This window comes from Bradysia coprophila (assembly GCF_014529535.1).
Source record: "Bradysia coprophila strain Holo2 chromosome X unlocalized genomic scaffold, BU_Bcop_v1 contig_117, whole genome shotgun sequence".
Taxonomy (NCBI): domain Eukaryota; kingdom Metazoa; phylum Arthropoda; class Insecta; order Diptera; family Sciaridae; genus Bradysia; species Bradysia coprophila.
In genome coordinates, this window is record NW_023503292.1 from 604,474 (window position 1) to 629,051 (window position 24,578).

A 24,578-nucleotide genomic window follows, 5' to 3' on the forward strand; every position below is an offset into this window, starting at 1 on the left:
AACCCGTAGTGTGTTTCACATTTTCAGTAATATAGCTCTTGCATAGAAGAGGATATTTTACACGATATGGTGAAAATTCTCAACTCAGGAAATTCCACGTAAAGGGTAAGAAGTGACGAAAACGAAAATTTCAAAGTCTAGTGTAAAATGTACATATACACAGACAAATACAAGTGTACGAAAAATTTCGTATTGCCATACACACTGTGTATACGGGTGTTTTCGGTTCAGCTACGACAATGTGAAGGGGAAAGAAAATTTGGACCCAAATAAAGAATGAAAAAGACAACTCGAACTGTGTGCTGCAGAGATTTTTTGGTGGAGTGTTAAGGAAAATACATATTTTTTGTGCGAAAAAAAGGTGATCGAACTCTTTCTTTATACACAGATTTTTCTTTACACTCAATATTGGTGCATATAATAGCCATTGGATCTGTAGATGTTTTTTCGCAGCACTTACAAGGGTGGAGGGTGTACCATTGCCTTTTATGTGTGTATTGCACACTATATAGTAGGATGGATAGATATATGTATATAGAGATGCATTATGTATACATCATCTTCTTGTGTCTCGACGGATTAAAAAAAAAATTATTAATAGATTTTAATTTTCATGATGCTCACACTCAGTAGAAATTGCTTGCTGTTCTTTGTCGTTAAAATATTCGTAAATATATATAGATATCTTAAAACATACCTCCATCATATACATGGTTTTTATATACGTACGTAGTTCTATATTCATGTATCCAGAAAATTTAATGTGCATTCGGGACGAAAGTTGTTACTTTGTATTTGTAAGTAGATACAAACCTCTTCGTTTAAATTTTGTACATTATGTATAGTTTTCGGAAAAGTTCTGGCACTCTGTGTGAAAGTTAAACTTTGCAAGTTGGTCGAGCAACAAGTGACATCGAATTCATATGGTATTGTGTGAATGCAATATAACTAAAATAATTCCGCTGTTAAACTGAAAATGTTTGATTAAATATCTGAGAAACTGGCAGACATGCATACAGCAGCCGTACATGTGATGTGTGTTATTTTGGGGGAAAATAATACAAAAGATCAAATGATTCGGATGTAAAATCAATTGTTCAATGAAAAGTTTGGTGAGATGATGATTTTTCGGTTGATGTAAAGTGTAAAGTTATTCGGGTGAATTTGAGACGGGTGGAGAAAAAAAAATGCATTCTCGGTGTTAAGGTGTTTTAATTGACGGTCTGACAAAAATGGAATCGAAAATACGTCGGTTAGTGGCTATACGGTTTAACAGCATCAATTGGATTAGTAGGTTATTTTTGTGGTCATATACAGCTCTGGCGTCTACTGCTATTTCATCCGTTGAATTTAAATCGACAGAGGACGTGTTTAGTATCACATTGATCCGTTAAACAATAGAATTGGTACGCTATTCAGTAAACTTAAAATTTAACCGAAAACTTACGTAACAGCTGAGACAGCGATTAATAATGCGAAAAATTGTGACTAAGACTGTCCTAAACATATAGAACAGTGCGTGTTAAAGTTGTTGAAGTACAAGATTCCCGTTAGCATTTTCGATAGATAATTAGATTAAACGAAGTCACTAATTATGTTAATGTATTGCTTGCATTCGGTGAAACGTTTCTTGTTGAAATAAAAAATCTTGTATGAATCTCTTACGTAATTTACTCTCTCTCTCGTCTCTCTCTCTCTCTCTCTCCAGAATATCTGTCTCCATAACCTGATTAGAAACGAACTAGAAACTATTCTTTAACTATTCTCCATGTAAATATGCATGCTATAGAGCCTGCATCTTGTTTTTTGCTACCTTTTGTATGTTTGAATTTTATAACATTAATAGTTATTTACGTGTCATTCTTGGACTGTTGATTTTAGGCAATTTTCATTGATGTAGCACTAGCACAATATAGGATTACATGCGACATCGACACTCAAGTCAACCGGCCAAAACATTGAGTGGAGAAACCTCGATTTACGTAATTCAAATTGTATCAATTTAGGACATGAAATGGAGATTTGCGTGTAGCATAATAATTTAAGATACGCTAGGAAGAACATAAAAACGAACTGCTGAAAATCGACCATTTTCGTCCCCATAGCTCGCAAAAAAATATAACAACCGTACGATGTCATGGAATCGTCAAATGTAACGCATAACGTAACATTTTCCGAGCCTATGTTTTATTTCCTTCTTCGTTATTTTTTTCTTCTTCACAAAAATTCATATTTTTTTGTTGCATTTTTTATTGCTCTCGATGCATTTACTCATAATTATTCTTCTGTAATTCGTTCTGTAATTGTAATCAGCTGCAGCAATGCACCAGATATAGATAAATGTATATATGCACATACATGCACTTACTCCGAAAGTTCAATAATGCTAACTCTTTCGGTATTATTGGCAAATTGTATATATAGATGTGGTTCGCACACATTCGAATGACCATATATACACATCCACACAAACCAGCAAACCAGCAAGAAGAAAAATATATTTTGAATGAGCTTTTCAACGCTTGTGCTTTTTTATGATTGTGTATGTGTCCATGTCGAGACGAGATATAGTAAGACTATAACACAATCATCATAAGGTTTTTGTATACGAATATAGCATACAAAAAAGTGCATTTGCTGTTTTTTTTTTCTTCTTCTCTGGTTGTTTTTTTTTTGCAATAATGTTGGGAAGTGATTATCGGAAAAGTTCGCATGCGCGTAAGCTGTTGGTCTCTGTTGCACAAACTTTAAGAAAATTTGTATTTGCAATTTAGTCGCATAAACACAACGCACCGATATGCACCGAAACGCATTTACGGACGCGAACCGACTCGATCCGAGAAGCGACCGATCGTATCCGAAATATTTTTACTAACCCGCCGGGCTTTTGAAATAATAATTGTTATTCATTTGCTTTTTTTGAAGAAACTTATTTGTGGTGCTAAAACTTAGATGAATTAAATAAAAAAAAAAAACAAGAAACAAGAAGGAAACACACAACTAAAATTTAAAATAAAACAAAAAAAAAGTATTTTTTTAAATTTTCTTTTGAAATGATATTTTTGTGCAAAATAAATTTAACAAAAAAGAAGTAACAACAACAACATAAAAAAACCTAAATAAAAAGCACATTTTGCAATTAATTATTTAAAGAAACAAATTTATTAAATTAAATTAAAACAAGAACTACAAGTGACTTCAAATCATTCATAATATACGAGTAGAGAAACTGTTGCAGCGGCTCAGATTATCTTATCTGGTTAGTTCATATGTAAATTGGAGTTCATGACTGACTACTACTACCTATATGTACACATAACATGAAAATCATTTTTGATGGCTATAAAGTGCAAGTGCAATATTATTTAAATATATTTTTTTTTGTCGAATATAAAATTCGTTGCAAAGCATTTTGATGCATTTTATCGTTTAACGGAAAATATATAATTTTACTGGCTGTGAATTGATAACAAATTTAATTTTTATTTTTTGGTTGATTGGTTGAAAATATTTTATTTATTTTTCATGCGAGTTCAAGATATTGGGCATTAAACAGAACAGAAAAAGGTTTCCTCATTCATTTGTGTAATTTTTCGCTCTTTTGTTTACATTTTTTTGTCGGTTCTTTATTGTTGTTTTCACAACTGGAATATTTTGTATGCATTTTGAAAAATTTGGGATAGCATTTCCGCGAAAATATTTTTTTTTTAAATGATAATCTACCCCCAACGGTTTGGGGGCTAGTTGGATCCAAATTTGAACTTAAAATGAATTTTTTATCGGCTTATTTAATTCATTGATTCAAAAAACGTTTTTTTTTTGTTATTCTAATTTTAACAATTCATATTCCGCTTTTAGTTTCTTTTCCATATTTTTTTTTTTGTTGTGTTTTAATTTTTCCAATTTACACTAATAACCTTTTCATTTCAATGGAACTTGACGCAAATTTGATTTTATAATTGCTCATTAATACCGAAAATTGTAATTTGAAAAAAAAAATGAATTTAATTTAATTCTCGACAAATGATCACACTAATATTTGTACCCAATGTAAATAAGAGAAAAAAAAAATTTTAATTCTAACTTGAATTTTAAATGCATAATTTTCAAGTTCACCTTGCAATTTTTTTATTTGCATAAATTTATTTAATTACAGTTTGAAAATAAAGTCGTTTGATAACTGATACACACTCACACTTTCGTAATAAATTAATGATTAAATTTGAAATAATCAATAATTTTAATAACAAACGCAAAAAAAAACTTTCTAAAATTGAGGTTTAAATGGGCAATTTTTGTAATTCAATTTTTATTTTTATTAATAATAATTATTGGGAAGAACATTTTTCGAATTGATGGGTTTTACGTTTTCCATTCATTTTTCCTCTTTTACTTTTCATTTCTCAATGTAACCGACATAATAATTCACTTGATTGGCATCCTCAACATTTCATACGTATAAATATTGATACAATTTCGTACTTAATCACTGATCTGGTCACAACGCACGATATAAATATATTTAAAAAAAATTATCCTTTTCCATCGAAACAAACGAAAATTTTCGTATAGTTGTAACAAAACTATACAAAACTACTGTGTCTGAATTAAATAAATTAAATAAATGATTTATATATACGTTTATTTATGCAAAACGTAAAACCGGTATATAGCATTTTATGAATGCATCATCAAAGTCTAAACTTGAAGCTATAAAACTAGAAAACCCGAACTCCCGTCCGTCTATATACATATATATATATATATATATATATATATATGTGTGTGTTCTCTTATCTTCGGTGTAAACTATGCATAGCAACAAGTGGGTGAAAATGAACTTGAGTTATGCTGCTGGTATAATAGTAAAGTTCCATACGGTTTATGTTTATGTTTTACGAATGTCATATTTGTTGACAATGTACGGAAATATGGTTGGTGTACGATTTCAGAAAATAGAATTTTAAATTAGTATTATAGATTTTCTGGTGGTTTTTTCTTGCTTCTTCTTCTTCAATTCATTTTGTCGTACAGTCCACATTAAATGGTTGAATTAAAAATTTTTCTTTACCGTGAATTACTCTACGAAAAGAAAACTCTTTCGAGTACTGTGGAACGACAACAAATTCAAAACAAATTTTACGCGCCTTATTGTTCCAACATTAAAATTTTTTATTCGGGAAAAAATTCCCCGAAAACGACAATTTTATAAAACGATTTTAATGACACAATCCAAAAGGTAAAACAAACATTTCTTCCCTCGAACACTCCAGAAAATGTAACCGATCACAATATTACACAATAAACTACAAATTTACGCTGATTTCGTCTTTATAAGACTCATCAGTGCACCTTTGTTGCTTGCAACCATGTGCATATCAGCGTGTTCAAATTCAAACTAAAAAATAATTTGAATTTGATCACAACACAACACAGTCTGAACAGCATATTGCGAAACAAAGGATCGTGACGTCACATATAGAGGTTTCTCGAAGGAAAAAAATGTTTGTTTTTTGTCAGTCTGAGTGTACTGAAAACCTAATTCTTTCTATCCAAGATAGCAAAATAAATTCGGATAAATAGACACTCTACTCAATCTTGCTTGGCAGCTAAATCAAATTAAAAATTTTTCTTTACCGTGAATTACTCTACGAAAAGAAAACTCTTTCGAGTACTGTGGAACGACAACAAATTCAAAACAAATTTTACGCGCCTTATTGTTCCAACATTAAAATTTTTTATTCGGGAAAAAATTCCCCGAAAACGACAATTTTATAAAACGATTTTAATGACACAATCCAAAAGGTAAAACAAACATTTCTTCCCTCGAACACTCCAGAAAATCTCTTGGTTGCAAGCAACAAAGGTGCACTGATGAGTCTTATAAAGACGAAATCAGCGTAAATTTGTAGTTTATTGTGTAATATTGTGATCGGTTACATTTTCTGGAGTGTTCGAGGGAAGAAATGTTTGTTTTACCTTTTGGATTGTGTCATTAAAATCGTTTTATAAAATTGTCGTTTTCGGGGAATTTTTTCCCGAATAAAAAATTTTAATGTTGGAACAATAAGGCGCGTAAAATTTGTTTTGAATTTGTTGTCGTTCCACAGTACTCGAAAGAGTTTTCTTTTCGTAGAGTAATTCACGGTAAAGAAAAATTTTTAATTTGATTTAGCTGCCAAGCAAGATTGAGTAGAGTGTCTATTTATCCGAATTTATTTTGCTATCTTGGATAGAAAGAATTAGGTTTTCAGTACACTCAGACTGACAAAAAACAAACATTTTTTTCCTTCGAGAAACCTCTATATGTGACGTCACGATCCTTTGTTTCGCAATATGCTGTTCAGACTGTGTTGTGTTGTGATCAAATTCAAATTATTTTTTAGTTTGAATTTGAACACGCTGATATGCACATGGTTGCAAGCAACAAAGGTGCACTGATGAGTCTTATAAAGACGAAATCAGCGTAAATTTGTAGTGTATTGTGTAATATTGTGATCGGTTACATTTTCTGGAGTGTTCGAGGGAAGAAATGTTTGTTTTACCTTTTGGATTGTGTCATTAAAATCGTTTTATAAAATTGTCGTTTTCGGGGAATTTTTTCCCGAATAAAAAATTTTAATGTTGGAACAATAAGGCGCGTAAAATTTGTTTTGAATTTGTTGTCGTTCCACAGTACTCGAAAGAGTTTTCTTTTCGTAGAGTAATTCACGGTAAAGAAAAATTTTTAATTTGATTTAGCTGCCAAGCAAGATTGAGTAGAGTGTCTATTTATCCGAATTTATTTTGCTATCTTGGATAGAAAGAATTAGGTTTTCAGTACACTCAGACTGACAAAAAACAAACATTTTTTTCCTTCGAGAAACCTCTATATGTGACGTCACGATCCTTTGTTTCGCAATATGCTGTTCAGACTGTGTTGTGTTGTGATCAAATTCAAATTATTTTTTAGTTTGAATTTGAACACGCTGATATGCACATGGTTGCAAGCAACAAAGGTGCACTGATGAGTCTTATAAAGACGAAATCAGCGTAAATTTGTAGTTTATTGTGTAATATTGTGATCGGTTACATTTTCTGGAGTGTTCGAGGGAAGAAATGTTTGTTTTACCTTTTGGATTGTGTCATTAAAATCGTTTTATAAAATTGTCGTTTTCGGGGAATTTTTTCCCGAATAAAAAATTTTAATGTTGGAACAATAAGGCGCGTAAAATTTGTTTTGAATTTGAATTAAATGGTTGGACGGAATAGAATCGTCTTCCAATATCCAGCACAGATTTTGTCGAAAGAAAACGAAAAATTAAAAAAAAATTGTCCTCACCAACAGGAAGTACTTTTTCTCTCTCAATATATATTTTTTATATATATAAAAATCATCCACCTCCTCGTTTCATTAAATTGTTGATTTTAGATTGCCTTCTATGTAATACTCCTGGTAAATCCACCAAGCATGTATCTATCATTTTACATGGTGAAGTGTCTTTCGATTTTTTTTTTACTTTATTTTATTTTTGTAGACGACAAAGGGTGCACTCTCTTGGCAATTTTCGCGCATATAAAGGCACTTGAACTTGTTCAAATAACAAGAGACGGACATTTTGAAAATTGTGTAAAATAAATGGTTATACATTCTAAAATTGTACTGGTATCTCTTTTTTCGTCGATATATTTATTATAAATATATGTAAAAGGCCTGAGACCAGTTTGACGTTTCGTACGCTATTATAATCGTATTGACCAATAGCACAGAATCAATTTATTACCATATGCTCGCTATAGGTATCAAATGTCATAATAATAATAATTCGGTTAAACATTCAAGTATAAATTTCGCAACAAAAAATTGACAAAAAGCAAAATCATGCCGCGTCGCAAACGGATAAACTTGCAAACAAGTGCAACGATGCTGGCTGGCAAAGCAAAAAAAAAAAAAAGAAGAACACATTGAAAAAGCAACTGCTGACGATAAGGAAATCGAAAAGGAAGGCAAATTGAATATTTCTGACAACATTCCTGCAGACGACCCGGGATGTGGTGAAAATATGAAGGATGTTGAAATGATCCATTCCGAATGCAATGAAACGAAAGACAGTGGATGTGATTTCGAAGCACCACATATTTCATGGCAGCGATGCCGAATGAGTTAGACAAAATTGCGAACCGGAGCACTGACGAAACACTACCACTTCCACTGGCACCGCTCAAAATCGATCGCAATTTGGGGATCAGTTCTCTAATAATGGATGACGAAAATGATTTCAATAAAGTACGCCGTCTGGATGCGCAATATGTCGTACTCGCGTCAATGGATGATGAGGATTTCGATTCGGCTTGGCTAGATGCGTTCGAGGGAGAGAAACTACCCAGAAGTATGTCCGAAGGCATTCGCATGCTGCGCATGAACGAAAATAAAATCGTTGAATTTGTGCCATATGACAATCCCGATCGCGACGGTAAACGCTGACATACCAATGACGACTCAATATTTTCGAACATCATTTCATGAGTATACCGTCAGCATACATTTTTAAGCAAACAAAAAACCAACCACAATCAATCCGTTATGACGGTTGATCGATGCTGACGACAGTAAACTACCTTTGTCATTAATCATTCAAATTTGTTTCCGATTTTGTCCGAACAACTTTAGAAACGATTTGAAAGCCAAATGCATTTTTATTTCGTTTCCCCGTTTTGTTAATATTATTCTACGAGTCACACAACTCTTTCGATTCGTTGGGTTAGTTTCCAATCCACATTTACATTAAATATTGATTCGGAGGCAAATATCGAATTTACACAGAAAGTTAAATAAAAACTTTCTTGCTAAATTGAACGGAATTATTGAAACAAAACTTAGAATAAAATCGAAGATATAATATATACCACAAATATTGGCAGACTTAACTAGACAACTTAAGCAGCAATCAAATTGCATCATCTATATTTTCCTGCTGTCTTCTTCCACTGTGCCAACAAAATATTTCCAAATAAGTAAAATATTTCAACACAAAAACTTTATGAGTCGATGACTAATCGAAAGTTGCAATTGGAGCATTTTCCATGAATCAAATCCATGAATCATGTTTTCGTTATCAAAAATTGACAAAACAAATTCCATTCAACCGTCGAATGAAATTCGGTAAAAGTCTACCGTAGACGAACCATACAATTAAGCAAAATTCTCATTGACCACTCAGTTTTACTTCTACTGAGGTATTGTGTTAGTCATGTAATGTGAACCTTTAGCAGATTTAATTAAAAATATCTTTTTTTCCAAATACCGAAAGTTTTTAGATTTGATATGTTATGTTCCCACATAAATCTAGGCTAACACATGAACATCTAGATTCAGTTTTTCGTTGCATGTCGCGTGCGCAAAAGTCGCAAAAATCTAGATTTTCAATCGTTTGTGTTGAGGCGAGTACAGAGTTCGTGAAAAAACGGTCCACTGACTGGCTGAGAAATGTGTGGACGGTACCAATTTATATTTTAATGGTATACAAATACTGGGCTATTGGTAACTTTGGTGAATTGGTAACTCTGGACTGTAATTCCACACATTTTTCAGCCAGTGCACCGTTATGCTATTTTTCCGTCATTTTACAACCACTTTTCACGAACTGTGTACTTATCTTAAACTACGACGATTTAATGTGCAAGCAAACGTTTTAGACTCAGTTGGATCGCAATTTTATTTCAATTCGAAAGAATTAACCATTTTTGAAACACCTTTGTCACCTTTGGAAGTCTCGGAAATATTATTTGTTTTTGTGCATCCTTCAGTTCGGTGCAACGACCTCATTAACTAACGGAATTAACTTTTATTGTTTTACACAAACGAGACAAATTCGAACCTCTTTACCTAAATTACAAATTGATCATAAATCAATTCTTACAACGTAATGCCATCGTGCCAGTGAATTGTTGCGTAGACAGACAAACAGATAAAAATGAACCTACAAAACCTTCACACACATATTTTAAGTCTCTGTTTTAAATCTATTGTGCGTTTACTCGTTGTAAGTAGATATTGTACAAACAAACAAAAAATAAAAAAAATAAAAAAAATCCAGCAAAAATTTGCTTTGATTGACATTTTATTCGTTTGGGAATATATATCGCCGAAAAATACGTTATTTAAGTTCATTCACCATTTATATGTGGTGTGGTATGACTAACTGGTTCACTCACTTTCGATGATAAAATTTTTGGCAACGCTATGAACAAGTTTTTTGGGTTAGGTCATGGTTATGACAGTGGTGTAGGTATATTATTTTCGTTGTATGGCGGGCATTGCCACATTGTACACATACCGCAGAGCGATGTTCGAATGACGTTCTTGTTATTATTGTGTTTTTAAGTTTTTCAAGGAAACCAAATTTTTGACAACAATTCTGGGTGCATTTAAATTCACTTTAAAATTTTCACTTTCGGCTGTTGACTCAAATCGTGGACTTTTGTAGGAAATTTCGAATAGTAATTCAGCATGTTAAAGTGTCATAGCCGTGGTACCGTGGGTTAGGTCATGGTTATATGGTATCAGATGCTGATTTGTGTATATGCCATTGCCGTTTTCGCGTTTATATATATTATAATGTGAATTTATGTATGGGCATATTGTGGATGTGCTTAAAAGTGAGCGCAATTTCATTTCGATGTGTTTGTTCGGTTTGTTGATGATAGCTTACAATAAATATAATAATGCAATAAAGTGCACACATTTTACAAGTGTATGTTTGGTATATATATTATAATATTATAGACGTGTGATGTGATATTTATTGTATATACACGCAATATGCATGTGTGTTCATATATCTATATATTAATATGAAAATGTACCTTTCCTTCATTAAATATAAATATATTAACGGATGGAGTTTATGTATTGGAGCTGCTCGAACACGCAGAGAACATTAATTGTAGAAAATCATTTGATTAATTAATTTGATTGTAATGATTTACTTATGCGAGTCGAATTCATTTCTAGAAATGTTATTCTTTGCATAAATCAGTAGGCCAAATGTATAATGTAATCGAACGGTGTTAGTAGTAGCATACTACATGTTGCTACGGATATTTCGCTAAACGTCACTAGAATTTAAAATTTCACTTTTAGTGAATTGTTTTAGTGATTTTTAGTGAAATATTTCTCAGTATTAGGCTCCGCTTCGTAGTTTTACAGCCAGAAATATTATCAATTCCAATTTTAGTGATCAATCAGATAACTAGTTTTTGATAAATTTTTTGAAAGCAACTTTCACTGGGCATGATATCAGAAATTAGCCAAAAAATGCTTGCATTTCGTTGGTGAATGGAAAAAGAATATTGTGCCACCGAGAATTGAAATACGACGGATTTCAATATCGATAACTAGATTGAAATGTCCAAAATTACAACACCCGTTTTCATGGCTTATTACAACACTCAAACCAGTGTTGAAATGAAATTCGTATGAGTTATTACAGCATTCGTTTTAAAAAAATGCAAAGCAACGTGATCGATCAAATTCGAAGAGTGATTGTTTACAATGAAAATTCTGAATTTTTGTGCATTTGTCTATTTCAATTCTCGGTTGGCACAAAGCATGATGTGTTACACGTATTGTAATGAGATTTTTTCAGCACACGACCCAATTTTCCTTACTCGCTCCGCTCGTAAGGAAAACTTGGGTCTAGTGCTGAAAAAATCAACATTACAATACTTGTAACACAACATACTATTACCGACTCTGAACATCCATTTTCACTAGAATATAATATACGTTTTACCGGCATCAAATCGTATATGTTTGTGACGAACGGCCTTTTTAATTATGCAACGTTCAAACTGTAAAGCGGAAGTTTTCATTTGTTTAATTTGGCAGTTTTGTTTTTGCTTGCTAACACAGTGCGATCACGTACTTGAACTAGTGTTTATCGATAGTTGTTATTTATGCGTGCAATTAATATAATTTGCGCCAATAATTCGGAACAAAATTTAACCTGTCCCTATTCGGAATGGTGTGCGTATGTGCAAACGCTCAATTGAACTGGTCCAAGTCTAAGAGGAATTTTGTTACAATATTTTCCTGAATTTTCTGAAATTTTTCCAAATTTTTCTGCCAATCGTCTCGCAATAAATTGGTTTACTTTCAACCAATGGATAAAAATCCAAAACTTAATTTAACAATTCACGGCCGAGTAAAGTGTACCGAAGCCCCACACAATCTAAGTAAGATGTGGACAACACATAAAGGAATTAGATTGACCATTATATGCTCAGAAGACTATTGTCTCTGTATAAATGTCCTAACGATTGAAATATATCTTTCTGTTCAGGACAATAAAAAATGACCTATAAAATTCCAAACGAAACAAAACATTCCCACCTAATCGTTGAATGAATAATCAAAAGACATATTTCGAAACGGTTTTATAAAACAACGCTGAAGAAACTTTGACAAAGCTTTCCGAAAAGTTGACAATTTTTGCAGTTATTGGATAGAGGATTTTCTGTACGAATTTCATTTGGCTTCAAACATTTCAGTTTGATGCTTACTTTTCCGTTTCCGGTAATATTTTGTTTGTCGTTAATGTACGGAATAGCTGCTTTCTATTTCTTTCTTTTATTTTTTTTTATTTGCAATGTACATTACTTTTAGAGTTTCGTTGGTTTTTTTTTCTGTCTGCAGTCATAGAACAACATACGATATAGCAAATGTGAAATGAAGCCATTCAATAAAGTTTAAAAAAAAATTAACTCAACGGAAATACGATTTTGACAAATATGATATGGTCGAACTTTATTCGAAATTTATATGCACGAAAGGTAAAACGTAAATTTTACATATAATAACAGTTAAACTGCAAATGGTAGATGTTTCAATAATTCTCTAATGTCGATGCAAACACTTAAAACTTTACAATTTACACCTAAAAGAATGAAATTAGGCTAAATACCCAGCTATGTTTAACATTTGTCGGAAGGTTGTCATATTGAACTTTGACGTATTATATGATTTACATGGACAATGCTTTAAATACGTGTAATATGTTTACGTATTTGGGGTCGTACGCAAATGACCTCACGCCCTAAGGGGAAGAGGTTCAAAAATCCAATAAAATAGAGTGACGTCATGTGTCGATTGCCGAATGGTAATATTCGTGTGTTATGTATTGCAGTGGGAATACCAACGACACAACATTGTATACGTTATACGTACGAAAATGATATGGCACACACATTTTTATGGCTTTAAATAGCAAAGTTTCACCAATAAAAAATGTCAACCAACATTACCGCATTGCAAGACGTCAGTTTTGAATTTGAAATATTTGTTATCAATGACTGCTATCAGGTCAAACACCTAGTACAATAAGTGTCAATATAATGAATACCCCAGAAAATATTCGGCAAAATTGGAATCCCACAATCTTCCATATTCGTGGTATTTGAAATTTATGGGGACTAACAGGGATTTTTCGGGGATTCAGAGGATTGTGTGACACGTATGGCGTCGCTCATATATATCTGCGTCAATTTCAATTTATTCTCTGACAAAGCCATCAATTCCAAAAATATAGCTAAAATTTCGACTTTGAAAAATAGTCACGCTCGGCAAAATCATTTTTTTACAGGCTACATGCTTCCAAAACCGTACTTTTCATGTTTTAAACACTTCTTTTGACGCCTTCACCATGTAAAATCCATTACATAGCTCATCTTTTTATTTCTAGTCATGTAAAATACTATTTAAACCTGAATTACGTTCAACGTGTATTATATACACGACGGCTATAAATTTTACTCAGTGCACAACTTAAACATAATTGGAGTGCATTTAAATGAACTTTAAGGAAAAATCAAAAAAAAATCTCATAGTGGGTCTGTTTGACCGTTACACCGTGTGCTCAAAATATATCAACTAAAAATCTGTATTTTTTTGTACCGATACCGTTTCTCTTGTCTTTTAGTTTAATAAAGTACGTCATGTATTGTAATATCTTCCGCCTCAACTGCAAACTCACAACAGCTGTTTGTTTTCATTTTTCCTTCATGTCGAAAAACAGACTATACAGTATCCAGATATGTTTTCCAGTGTGCATAAATAATGATGCGATTCAAGAAAACGAGCAATGATGCTGCAATGAGCACGTGAGTTTCAGTGTGCCATTTTGGCTGTACACCATTTAATCGATTTCTTCCTAGAAAAAATGTTTTTCGAAATAGGTTTTGGTTTACTTAAGTTAAATGACAAGACAGATTGTTTTGCACTGGTGCGTTTAAAATTCTTTTTTTTTCGTACAGAGTGAGATTTGTACGAACTGACAATTTCAATCCAATTTACATTATTCATTTCACATAAACGGACCTCATCATAAGTTTTTAGTTGGTATGCATTCTAAAGTTTTAATTGTTCCACATTGAACCACATGTTGTCATCAAAAGAAGCGAAAAGAGAGTTGTTCCACTCACACATACATACGTAGAATTGATGAAACGTAAAGAAAAGCGCCATTTCTGTACGTGTGGAATAAATAAAACGAAAGAAACAAACGAAACCCACAAAAAATAAAGCTAATGGTGAGGCCAGTTTACGGTATCCACGTATTTATGAGTATGAATCATAGCATAGATGTCACCTGTGGAACAAGATGGATTAATAATGTTACAAAATGTTACTTCTCAATTTTTTCGCAAGATCATTTCAAAATTGACGAATTCTGGCTACCATTAGCACTCTGTTATCTTTATCGAGTCTATCTTGTGTGCAACAAACATAGCAAAGGTCTTGTGTTACCCGAGTCGTGTAAATGTCGATAATCTTTTTATTTTTGAATGGAGGAAAAATTGGGTACGTAATGAGAAATAAAAGCAACTTATCGACACAGCTCACTTTTTTATTATTTTCTTATAGCGCACTACTTCCTGTGCATACAACATAACTCATGTTTACGTATGTCTGTCTCTTTCGCAAAAAAAAAGACTCTGATTGAATTTTTATATTTCCTGGAATACAATTTGTCTTCACCAGAGGTATTCAACGTTCATAGAAAAGTTCAGCAATTTCATAAATTTGTAAACATATCAAAAATTAAGTTTGTGATTTCGTGAGATTTCCATATGATTTATGTATTCAAAGGCGTCATCTCATTTCCGGTAAGACTGCATCATAATAATCAAATAAAAAAAGTTTTTTTTGTGCATTCAGCACACTCAAAAACGAAATGTCGACGTAAAATCATGTTTGCTTGTATTCGGAATACCAGCAACAAAGTCCGTCTTTGGAGCTAAATGTTTGTTTGTGTACACTGAACAGAAATGTGTAAACTTTTCTCTTATCGATTTTTCTCTGAAGAATTTTACCGTCTAATGTATTCGCGATTTACACGTAATGTAGAGTAGTCAACCTCTATGAATGTAGACGACACAACTTTCTATGATCAAAAAATTTGAATATCGGACATAAGTATGATTTATTTTCGGTGACCCGGTGACCAGTTTACTCAACTGATCGAAAAGTGCTCTTTAACAATCTGAAGAAATAGTTATTTGTGTATCTGTTTTGGACGATTGTTTTTAGGCAATTTTGCCACTTCGTTCGGGCTACATGCGAAAGTGCCTAAAATCAATCGTCCAAAACAGATACTCAAAAAACCTGAGAAAAATCTCGAAACTCCCTCATTTTCGGCCCCGACACATGAAAATTATATTTTTCTCGAGTTTTCGACCCCTTACATGAAAATTTCACTTCGTTCGAGCTACAACTCGCGAAATTGCCTAAAAACAATCATCCAAAACAGATACACAAATAACTATTATGTAACATTTATATTAAACATACATTTTAATGGGGAAATTATGTACATGCCACTGCCACAGCGGTGTTTTTTTAGCCATTTTATGAGCATCACATTTTGAAGGATGAAACTTTCGAACTTTTTTCAAAATAAAATTCGAAGCCACTGTTTTTATCTATTGATAGAAACCAAATTGATGCGCTAATTTTCCACTGAAACACATACATTTAAATCCGTGATTTCAGTGCAGAGATGTAAAATTGAAATTGCAAAGTAAAAATTTAGTTTTCGATGTAGTTGACGTCATAATATAGCGTTACTATCAACAGGGGTGTACTTAGAACAATTTTTGATTTTTGTACCAGCCCTGTTGAATGTGGTTCAAAAACATCGACTCGTTTTTAAATTTTCTGAATGTTTTCGGTAATAACGATTTTCTGTTATAGTAACTTTTAATTGTCTTCTGCAATTGCCTAAAATTGATGGTATTTTACGACAATTTTTATGGTACGTACACCAGTGTTCCTATACAGTGTCTAATGAATTTCGAACTTCAAAATTTTTATTTTGAAAACAGCAACAAATTATTAATAACGAAGATAGTAAAGGGTCATTTTAGAATGGTATACACAACACAGTGCATTGTACATGTCGTGATGATGATGCTGCACGTATAATATGAAAAGAGCAAACAATTCACTTTTTTACTGAACAATGCAACAAAGTGATTGCCATTTTACAAGGATATATATTACGAATTTTAAATGTTAAGCAAATGAATCATTCGCAAAAAAAATAATCAATATTCACATTCACATTTATTGACGGAGTAATAGCGATAGTTTATCTTACGTGTATGTGTCTCAGTCCGAAAAACCGGTCTCAAACAATTTCATAGTCAAAAGACCACGCAAAAAAGGATTTCTTTGGTACGTATGGGTGCAGGGTGGTAAGGCACATGAACTAATATAACGGATAATATTAATATATAATTCAAATGCATTTGTTTCGTTACTTCGTTTCCTCAATGGAATACGAAATTGACAAATTAAGTATATGTAAGCGTGTATTTGGGTCATTCCATGGTTGGTTGCGCTACATTTTTGCCAATTTTGGACAGCTGTCATAATAGTTAAATATAAAAATTTCGCTTTTTCCGCTTGATTCATCGTAACTTACAAACCGAATATGATTTATCATGTTCTTGAGTCGAAATACCGGTTTTAAAGAAATGTTCTTAATCAAAAAAAGGGTTGGTTGCGTTACAACTTTGTGACATTTTGGCATATAACAACATTTTTCGGTAAACTTTTTTTTAGAGACAAAGAGATTAGATTAGATCCGGAGTGTGAGTGGCATCTATAAGTTTGCTTACACAAGTGATAGGGTAAATTTTCTTAATATTAGAAATATTTGTGGATATGGTGGATATGTCACACTTAATGTAGGAAAAACCAGCTCTGACAATTTCATTTCGACGATCTCTTACGATCTCTATTAGAAGTTGCAGCAGATCCGTTTACTTTATTTTCATGGCACACCATGTAAAGAAGAGAATTAAAATATTTGATAGTTTTTCCGGATTAAAATAATATTTGAGATATAAAACCGTCATTTTTAACCACTATTACCACCACATCTCCCACAAAGTGTTTTTTTTGGTTCTGAGTCTAACATGACATTTATTTCCTGATTATTTTGCCTCTCAGAGACAAAACCAGATTAAATATTTTCGGAGATATTTTGGTAAAACCTCACACTTAACGTAGAATCTGCCATATTATGTAGTGCAAAATAAATGGTTATACATTCTAAAATTGCACTGGTATCTCTTTTTTCGTCGATATATTTATTTTATCGCATACGCGGTGTGATTCCCCGAAAAAATTATTCACCTAGGATATATAAACATTATACTTCTGTAAATTGTCAAAGTGTCATTCGCATATCTTGTTGTCTCGTTTTCGCTTATACGATAAAAAAGAATATGCACGTATGACAAGCCGTCTCGGCAAGCCTCGACCGCTTTGTCATACGTGCATAATATTTAATAAATATATGTAAAAGGCCTGAGACACCTACAGTTTGACGTTTCGTACGCTATTATAATCGTATAGACCAATAGCACAGAATCAATTTATTACCATATGCTCGCTATAGGTATCAAATGTCATAATAATTCGGTTAAACATTCAAGTATAAATTTCGCAACAAAAAATTGACAAAAAAACAAAATCATGCCGCGTCGCAAACGGATAAACTTGCAAAAAAGTGCAACGATGCTGGCTGGCAAAGCAAAAAAAAAGAACACATTGAAAAAGCAACTGCTGACGATAAGGAAATCGAAAAGGAAGGCAAATTGAATATTTCTGACAACATTCCTGCAGACGACCCGGGATGTGGTGAAAATTTGAAGGATGTCGACATGATCCATTCCGAATGCAATGAAACGAAAGACAGTGGATGTGATCTCGAAGCCACATATTTCATGGCAGCGATGCCGAATGAGTTAGACAAAATTGCGAACCGGAGCACTGACGAAACACTACCACTTCCACTGGCACCGCTCAAAATCGATCGCAATTTGGGGATCAGTTCTCTAATAATTATTAACGAAAATGATTTCAATAAAGTACGCCGTCTGGGTGCGCAATATGTCGTACTCGCGTCAATGGATGATGAGGATTTCGATTCGGCTTGGCTAGATGTTGCATGTATGTTCCCGTGCAAATGACGTTAGGATTCACTCAATACGGTGATCCAAATGTATTGGCGCGCTCTGCCGAACGGAATGCAGCACAGTTTGTAAAGAAACCGACTCTATATATATAAGAGCATGTCGCAGTGTAGTTCGATGTATTATGGAAAATATGCATCAAGTAAACGCTTTTTCGCTCGGAGTATTTGTGAAAGAAGAGGACACGAAACGGATCATCTGCTCAAAATTGAAGGGTCTACTACGTCCTCTATTGGATGTGTATTATCACAACGACCCGCCTGATTACACTGGGTGTCTGCGGGACGTGTCCTTCCAAGTGATACTTACCGTAGTGACGAAAATGTCACATATGCCGAACAGAAATCAGAATGCATTAAAACATTTTCATGCGTCAATTGAACGTTGAACGTTTGAACTGTGATACAAAAGTGATGTCCGTTTTTTGGACTTTCGGAATTTTTTTTGTTAAATTTTACATTTTCTTTACAACTGAGTTTATAATAATGTGATTAAAAGGCACCAAATAAACGAGATGCAAATCACCTGAAATAAGCGGTTATCATTTCGACGTTTTCCTAGAGCTCGTTACCAAAAATACCACCACAACAAGTACCGAACCGTCCGAATTAAAGTCGCATTTGCTTCTAGTTATCCAATTAAATTAATTAAAATCTGATTTGTTTTTTAAAAAAATCCTTGGAACAAGCCGAACAATTCCTACGATCTAGAATTTTGATTAACTTCCGCAAAGCCAGTCAAATAAATCGACAAACATTTTAAATGCAAATTTACGAGATTTCTGGGATACAATTGGAAATTCCGCGTCGTAGAAGTGATTCTGTTCGTTTCGAAGATTTTTTCAAAAATTAAATCACATTTTAATTAATTCAATTAAAGGAGTAGAAGCGTTTAACGCGTATTTTCTAGCAGACCAGCCGGTAATCGGTCAAAATTTACGCGGTTACGCCAGTGTCTGTATGGAAAATTAAACTTGATAACAAAAAAATTGCATTCTACAGATGACAACAATTGCATTAAGTTCATTTACATGCTACATGCGTCGAAAACCGTACTTTTCATGTTTTAAGCTCTTCTTTCGACGCCCTCAGCATGTAAAATCCATTACATAGCTCGGGATAAAAAGATGAAAAGTCTCGTATTCGTGTGTTTATTGACCTCGGCTTCGCCTCGGATCAACAAAATTCACACGAAAACTATACTTTTCATCTTTTTATCCCTTCTTCTTCTTCTTTTTCAGCCTGTTTCTATCCACTGCTGGATGTAGGCCTCTCCAACTTCTTTCCATTTCGTACGATCCATTGCCATTTGCTGCCAGTTTGTACCTGCAATATTCTTAATTCCGTTTGTCCATCTCTCTGGTGGTCTACCTATAGCTCGTCTTTTATATGGTCGCCAGTTCATGATCTTTTTGGTCCAACGTTCGTCTGTCCTTCTTGCAATATGTCCCGCCCAGCTCCATTTCAGAGATGCTATTCTTTCCATGACATCAACGACCCTGGTTTGTTGTCGAATCCATTGATTCGTCATTCTGTCTCTGAGTGTTATTCCAAGCATACTCCGTTCCATGGCTCTTTGTGTCACTCTCAATTTATCTTCGGATGCTTTTGTTAAAGTTAACGTTTCCGCTCCATAAGTGAGCACTGGAAGGACACAAGTGTCGAAAACTTTACGTTTCAGACAATTATTCATTTTGCTTTTGAAAATTAGTCTGAGTTTTCCGAACGCTGCCCATGCAAGACCAATCCTACGTCTTATTTCTGCAGTTTGGTTGTCCAGACCTAACTTCAGTTTATGTCCTAGATATACATAGCTGTCGACTCGTTCAATGACAGTGTCACCAATTTTGATTTCTCTATCGTCCCCGATGTTGGTCATGACTTTTGTTTTCGATAAGTTCATCTTGAGGCCAACTTTGCTCGCCTCTTCACTTAACTGTTGTAGCATAAGCTGAGCCTGACCTAGATTCGCTGCTATCGGTACAATGTCATCAGCGAAGCGGAGATTGCTCAGGTACTCTCCATTTATCTTTAATCCCATTTTACTCCAGTTTAACTTCCTAAAAATACTCTGCAGAATCGCCGTGAATAATTTCGGTGAAATGGTGTCACCCTGCCTTACACCTCGGCCAATTCTGAATTTCTCCGTGCTCTTATGAAGTTTTATACATGAAGTAGCATTTTTGTACACATATCGAATTGTGTTGGAGTACCTTGAGTCTACTCTACATTCGTCTAATGCGTCCAATATCGACCATGTTTCCACTGAATCGAAAGCTTTCTCGAAGTCTATGAATAGCAAGACTATGTCGATGTTGTATTCACGACACTTCTCAATAAGCGTTCTCATCACCTGCAAATGGTCGTTTGTGCTGAAACCAGATCTGAAAGCAGCTTGTTCAACAGGTTGGTAGAAGTCGAACTTGTTAGTGTTCCTCTTCGTAATGATTTTCATAAACAACTTGTAGAGTGTTGACAATAGGCTTATGGGTCGGTAATTTTCCAGCTTTGTTATGTCTCCTTTTTTATGCAGCAATGTAATTACCGCATTTTCCCAGGCTTCTGGTACTTCTTCCCATTGGAGACATTGATTAAACAAAGCCGTGATTGCCTTTAATAATGAGTCTCCACCTAGTTTAATGGCTTCCACTGGAACACCATCTTCTCCGGGAGACTTTTTGTTTTTCATCTCGGCTACTGCAGCTTTGACTTCATCAACAGTTATGTCGGGCATATCCTCCGATCCCACGTTTCTTATTATTGGTCTATCTTCGGTTTCTTCCGTTGGGCTCTGTCTTGCTGAAGAAAACAAATTCTCATAAAATTCTGTTGCAATGTTTAATATCGCATTTCGATCCGTTTGAATCGTTCCTGTTTTGTCTCGTAATTTGAAGATTTCTTTTTTGGCGTTTGTCATTTTTCTCCGTAGGACTTTCATATTGCAGTTAGCTTCAATTATGTTTTGAGCCAATTGGACATTATATTTTCTTTCATCTGATCTCCTTGCTTTGTTGATACTTTTAGACAGGTTCCGGTATTCCACCGAATCTCGTCCTCCGTTTTTTACCAACTCTGCTCTGCTTGCGATCAGGTCTAATGTTTCTCTGCTGAGTTTTGATTCTTTCCCTTGGACGGATTTGCATTTGGATTTCATGAAACCCATTATTGTATCGACGATTTTGGTATTCAATTCGTCCAATGTTTCACATTGATTGTTGACGTTATCTAATTCGGCAGTCATTTTCGTAGCAAATTCTTCATTTTGTGTGTAAAGCCGTTGTACGTCAATCCTTTCACTTTTCTGAACTAGTTGTGATCTTTGAAATCTGGTATTTAACGTGACTCTTGCACGAACCATTCGGTGATCACTACCGGTTGAAAAATTGTTTAGGACCGTAACGTTCTTAACGGTTGACTTACAGCCAGTTATGATGTAATCGATCTCATTTTTCGTTACACCATCTGCACTAGCCCAAGTCCATTTCCGTTGAGGCTTTCCTGCAAAAAATGAATTCATTGCGTACAAATTGTGTTGCTGTAAGAAGTTGAGTAAAGTATTTCCACGCTCATTTCTTTGGTCGTTGCTAAAACTACCAACAGAAACTTCGGAGTCTTCTTCTCGTTTTCCCAGCTTCGCATTGAAATCACCGATTAGATATTGGTAATGTGAAGGGTTTTCGTCCAGAGCTCTCTCGACATCTTCATAGAATCTTTCTACTTCTTCGTCATCATGGGTGGACGTGGGTGCGTAAACCTGAATTAATTTGACACTGTATCTGTTATTTATCTTCAGGCTTACGTATATCACTCGATCGGATATGCTTTTCGTGTGAATTATGCGATCCGACCACCGCTTGTTTATGAACAATCCGACACCGTGCATCAGCATCTGACTGTCACTTCCTCGGTAGAAGAATGTATGCCCTGATTGTAATTTCAGGCATTCCTCTCCTGGTTTTCTCACTTCGCTCACTCCCACAACATCCCATTTTATCTTTTCTAGCTCTTCTTCCATTTCTTGCATTTTTTGTCTTGACGACAATGTTCTGGCATTATATGTGGCAATGTATAATTCGTTATGGCTTCGTTTGAAGGTTTTTAGCATTAAAACACCACGCTTGCTACTGCGGGTTGGTGAGTATGAAAGCTTTACTTTGCTCGCCCCCGGTAATCCTCGAGCTCTGACCCGCACATTTCTGCACGTTCCGGGACCACCGTGCCTATCAAAGTGCACAGTGCCCGACGGGGTAGTGTTACTCTTTTTGAACATTCTTTTCCATAAAGCTTTGCCCATTCTTTTGAACCTATCTGAGCAAAAGGTTATTCGTCCTTTAAAAGCTTAACCTAGTAGCTAATAAGAATTCTGGGATCGTTCTATCCTTTGGCTTCCTGATCGTGTTGTTTCACCTCAACGTTGGTCCCTTAACCCCAATTCTTTCGGCTTCCAGCTCACGATTCATTCAACCTTAAGATTGATCTATCTAATCCTATCTTATCTACTGCTACGTCCTCGTTAAACTTCATTCCCTCCACTCTTTTTCAAACTGGCTTGGGACAGTCTTTGGCGGTGTTTTTATCCCTAGTCATGTAAAATACTATTAACATTAAAGCTTTCAATTATGATTGCGACCGAGAGATAATGACATTGCACTTATTGTCAATACATTCATTAACGCTCTCGTGCATTTTATTAATCAACTCCTACTAGTACATTTTCGGTGTGAAATAATTCGGTATTTCAATAATTAAATTGCATATTACTATTATTTTTCATCACTTTATGAAACTATATTATATAGTGATATCGACGAACAACATCTTCCACACATATATATACCGTAATGTACTTTTAGAGAGAAATTTCTAGAAGACAAAACATTTATTTTTTGTAAACTTTTTTTTTATCCTTCGAGTTGTTGTTGTTGAATTTACTCCAAAAGAGAACAGAACAGAACAGCACAAAAAAAGTAGGTTGGGTGCTTTATTTTATCAATTTTTCGACTTTCTCTGTCTCTGGGTTGGTTTTTATCTTTTTTTCACATTTTTCCATCAACCTAAAACTCAGTGTATGGTGACGTCTAACTAAAGAAGACGATTTGTGCACAAGAAGCGCATATAATACACCAACAAAATATATATATATATATATATATATATATTCGTAAATCGGGTGGAGTGAGGTTAAGGGGATTTAATGGTGTTTTCTTCATGTGGTATAGATACATAAATAGAATGTCTATACTTCTTACCTAAATAAGCGGTGGTACACTTTATATAGATGTATATGTAATGTATACGTATATTTTGTGCACACCAGCACATGCATGTATTTAGAACATGTAATAAATATAGCCATCACAAAATGGAATGAGGGGTTTATACTGAAATACTGAAATTAAACTTAACCCAAAGCTACTCACATAATGCACAGAATTGGTGCGCCATGTTTGGTGAGTTCACGGCCCACTAATCGATAATAATGCATTTTCTAACTAGTTTTTTTTTCGAATTTTTTTTTCTCTCTCTGAATAAACGGAATAAACTTATACTTCGTTTTGCAAGGTTCGGGTAGAATATAATATAATGATGTTGGGCGAATTATTGGTATGAAAAAAAGAAGAAGAAGAAGAAGTAAGAAGTATATACACAGTGTATATTCATTAAAAAAAAAACTGAAGCAACAAAGTAATATAATGGATTGGGGCATGGGGTTTTAAAACATCATCATGTATTTTGTCCATTTTGCTGATCTTGACTTGGCAACCAACTAAAGTAAATGTATATTTCCAGCCAATAATGATAATAATAATGACGTTGTTGCTATACATATAGTGTGCTCTATCCTCCTCGAGTCAATTAATAAAAGGATATCATTTATCGAATGGATTTGATGTTAAAACATTTTAGAATCATTAATTTTTAGCTGGAAAATTAAGCGGTCGTTTCTGGTAAATTGATATGATAGCGAACATGATGGTAATACTCGGTAAAAAACTGGAGTTCACTCGTCGAAAAATTTCGTATTTTTATTTTTATATTTCACTCGAAGTTTTCCTT

General features: G+C 34.0%; 1 protein-coding gene across 6 annotated transcripts in view; it reads left to right on the top strand.

The window, feature by feature from the left end:
• Nucleotides 1–24,578, top strand: part of LOC119067075 (mushroom body large-type Kenyon cell-specific protein 1) — a 59,816-nt gene that overhangs the window by 15,176 nt on the left and 20,062 nt on the right. The window contains exon 1 of one of the 6 annotated variants that reach the window (XM_037169815.1): nucleotides 2,715–3,259. The exons of 4 other annotated variants lie outside the window; for them this stretch is intronic. The gene's annotated coding sequence lies outside the window, so the exon portion shown is untranslated. Of the gene's footprint in view, nucleotides 1–2,714; nucleotides 3,260–24,578 lie in introns of those variants that run through there. One more of the 6 variants, XM_037169812.1, reaches the window with a different exon arrangement.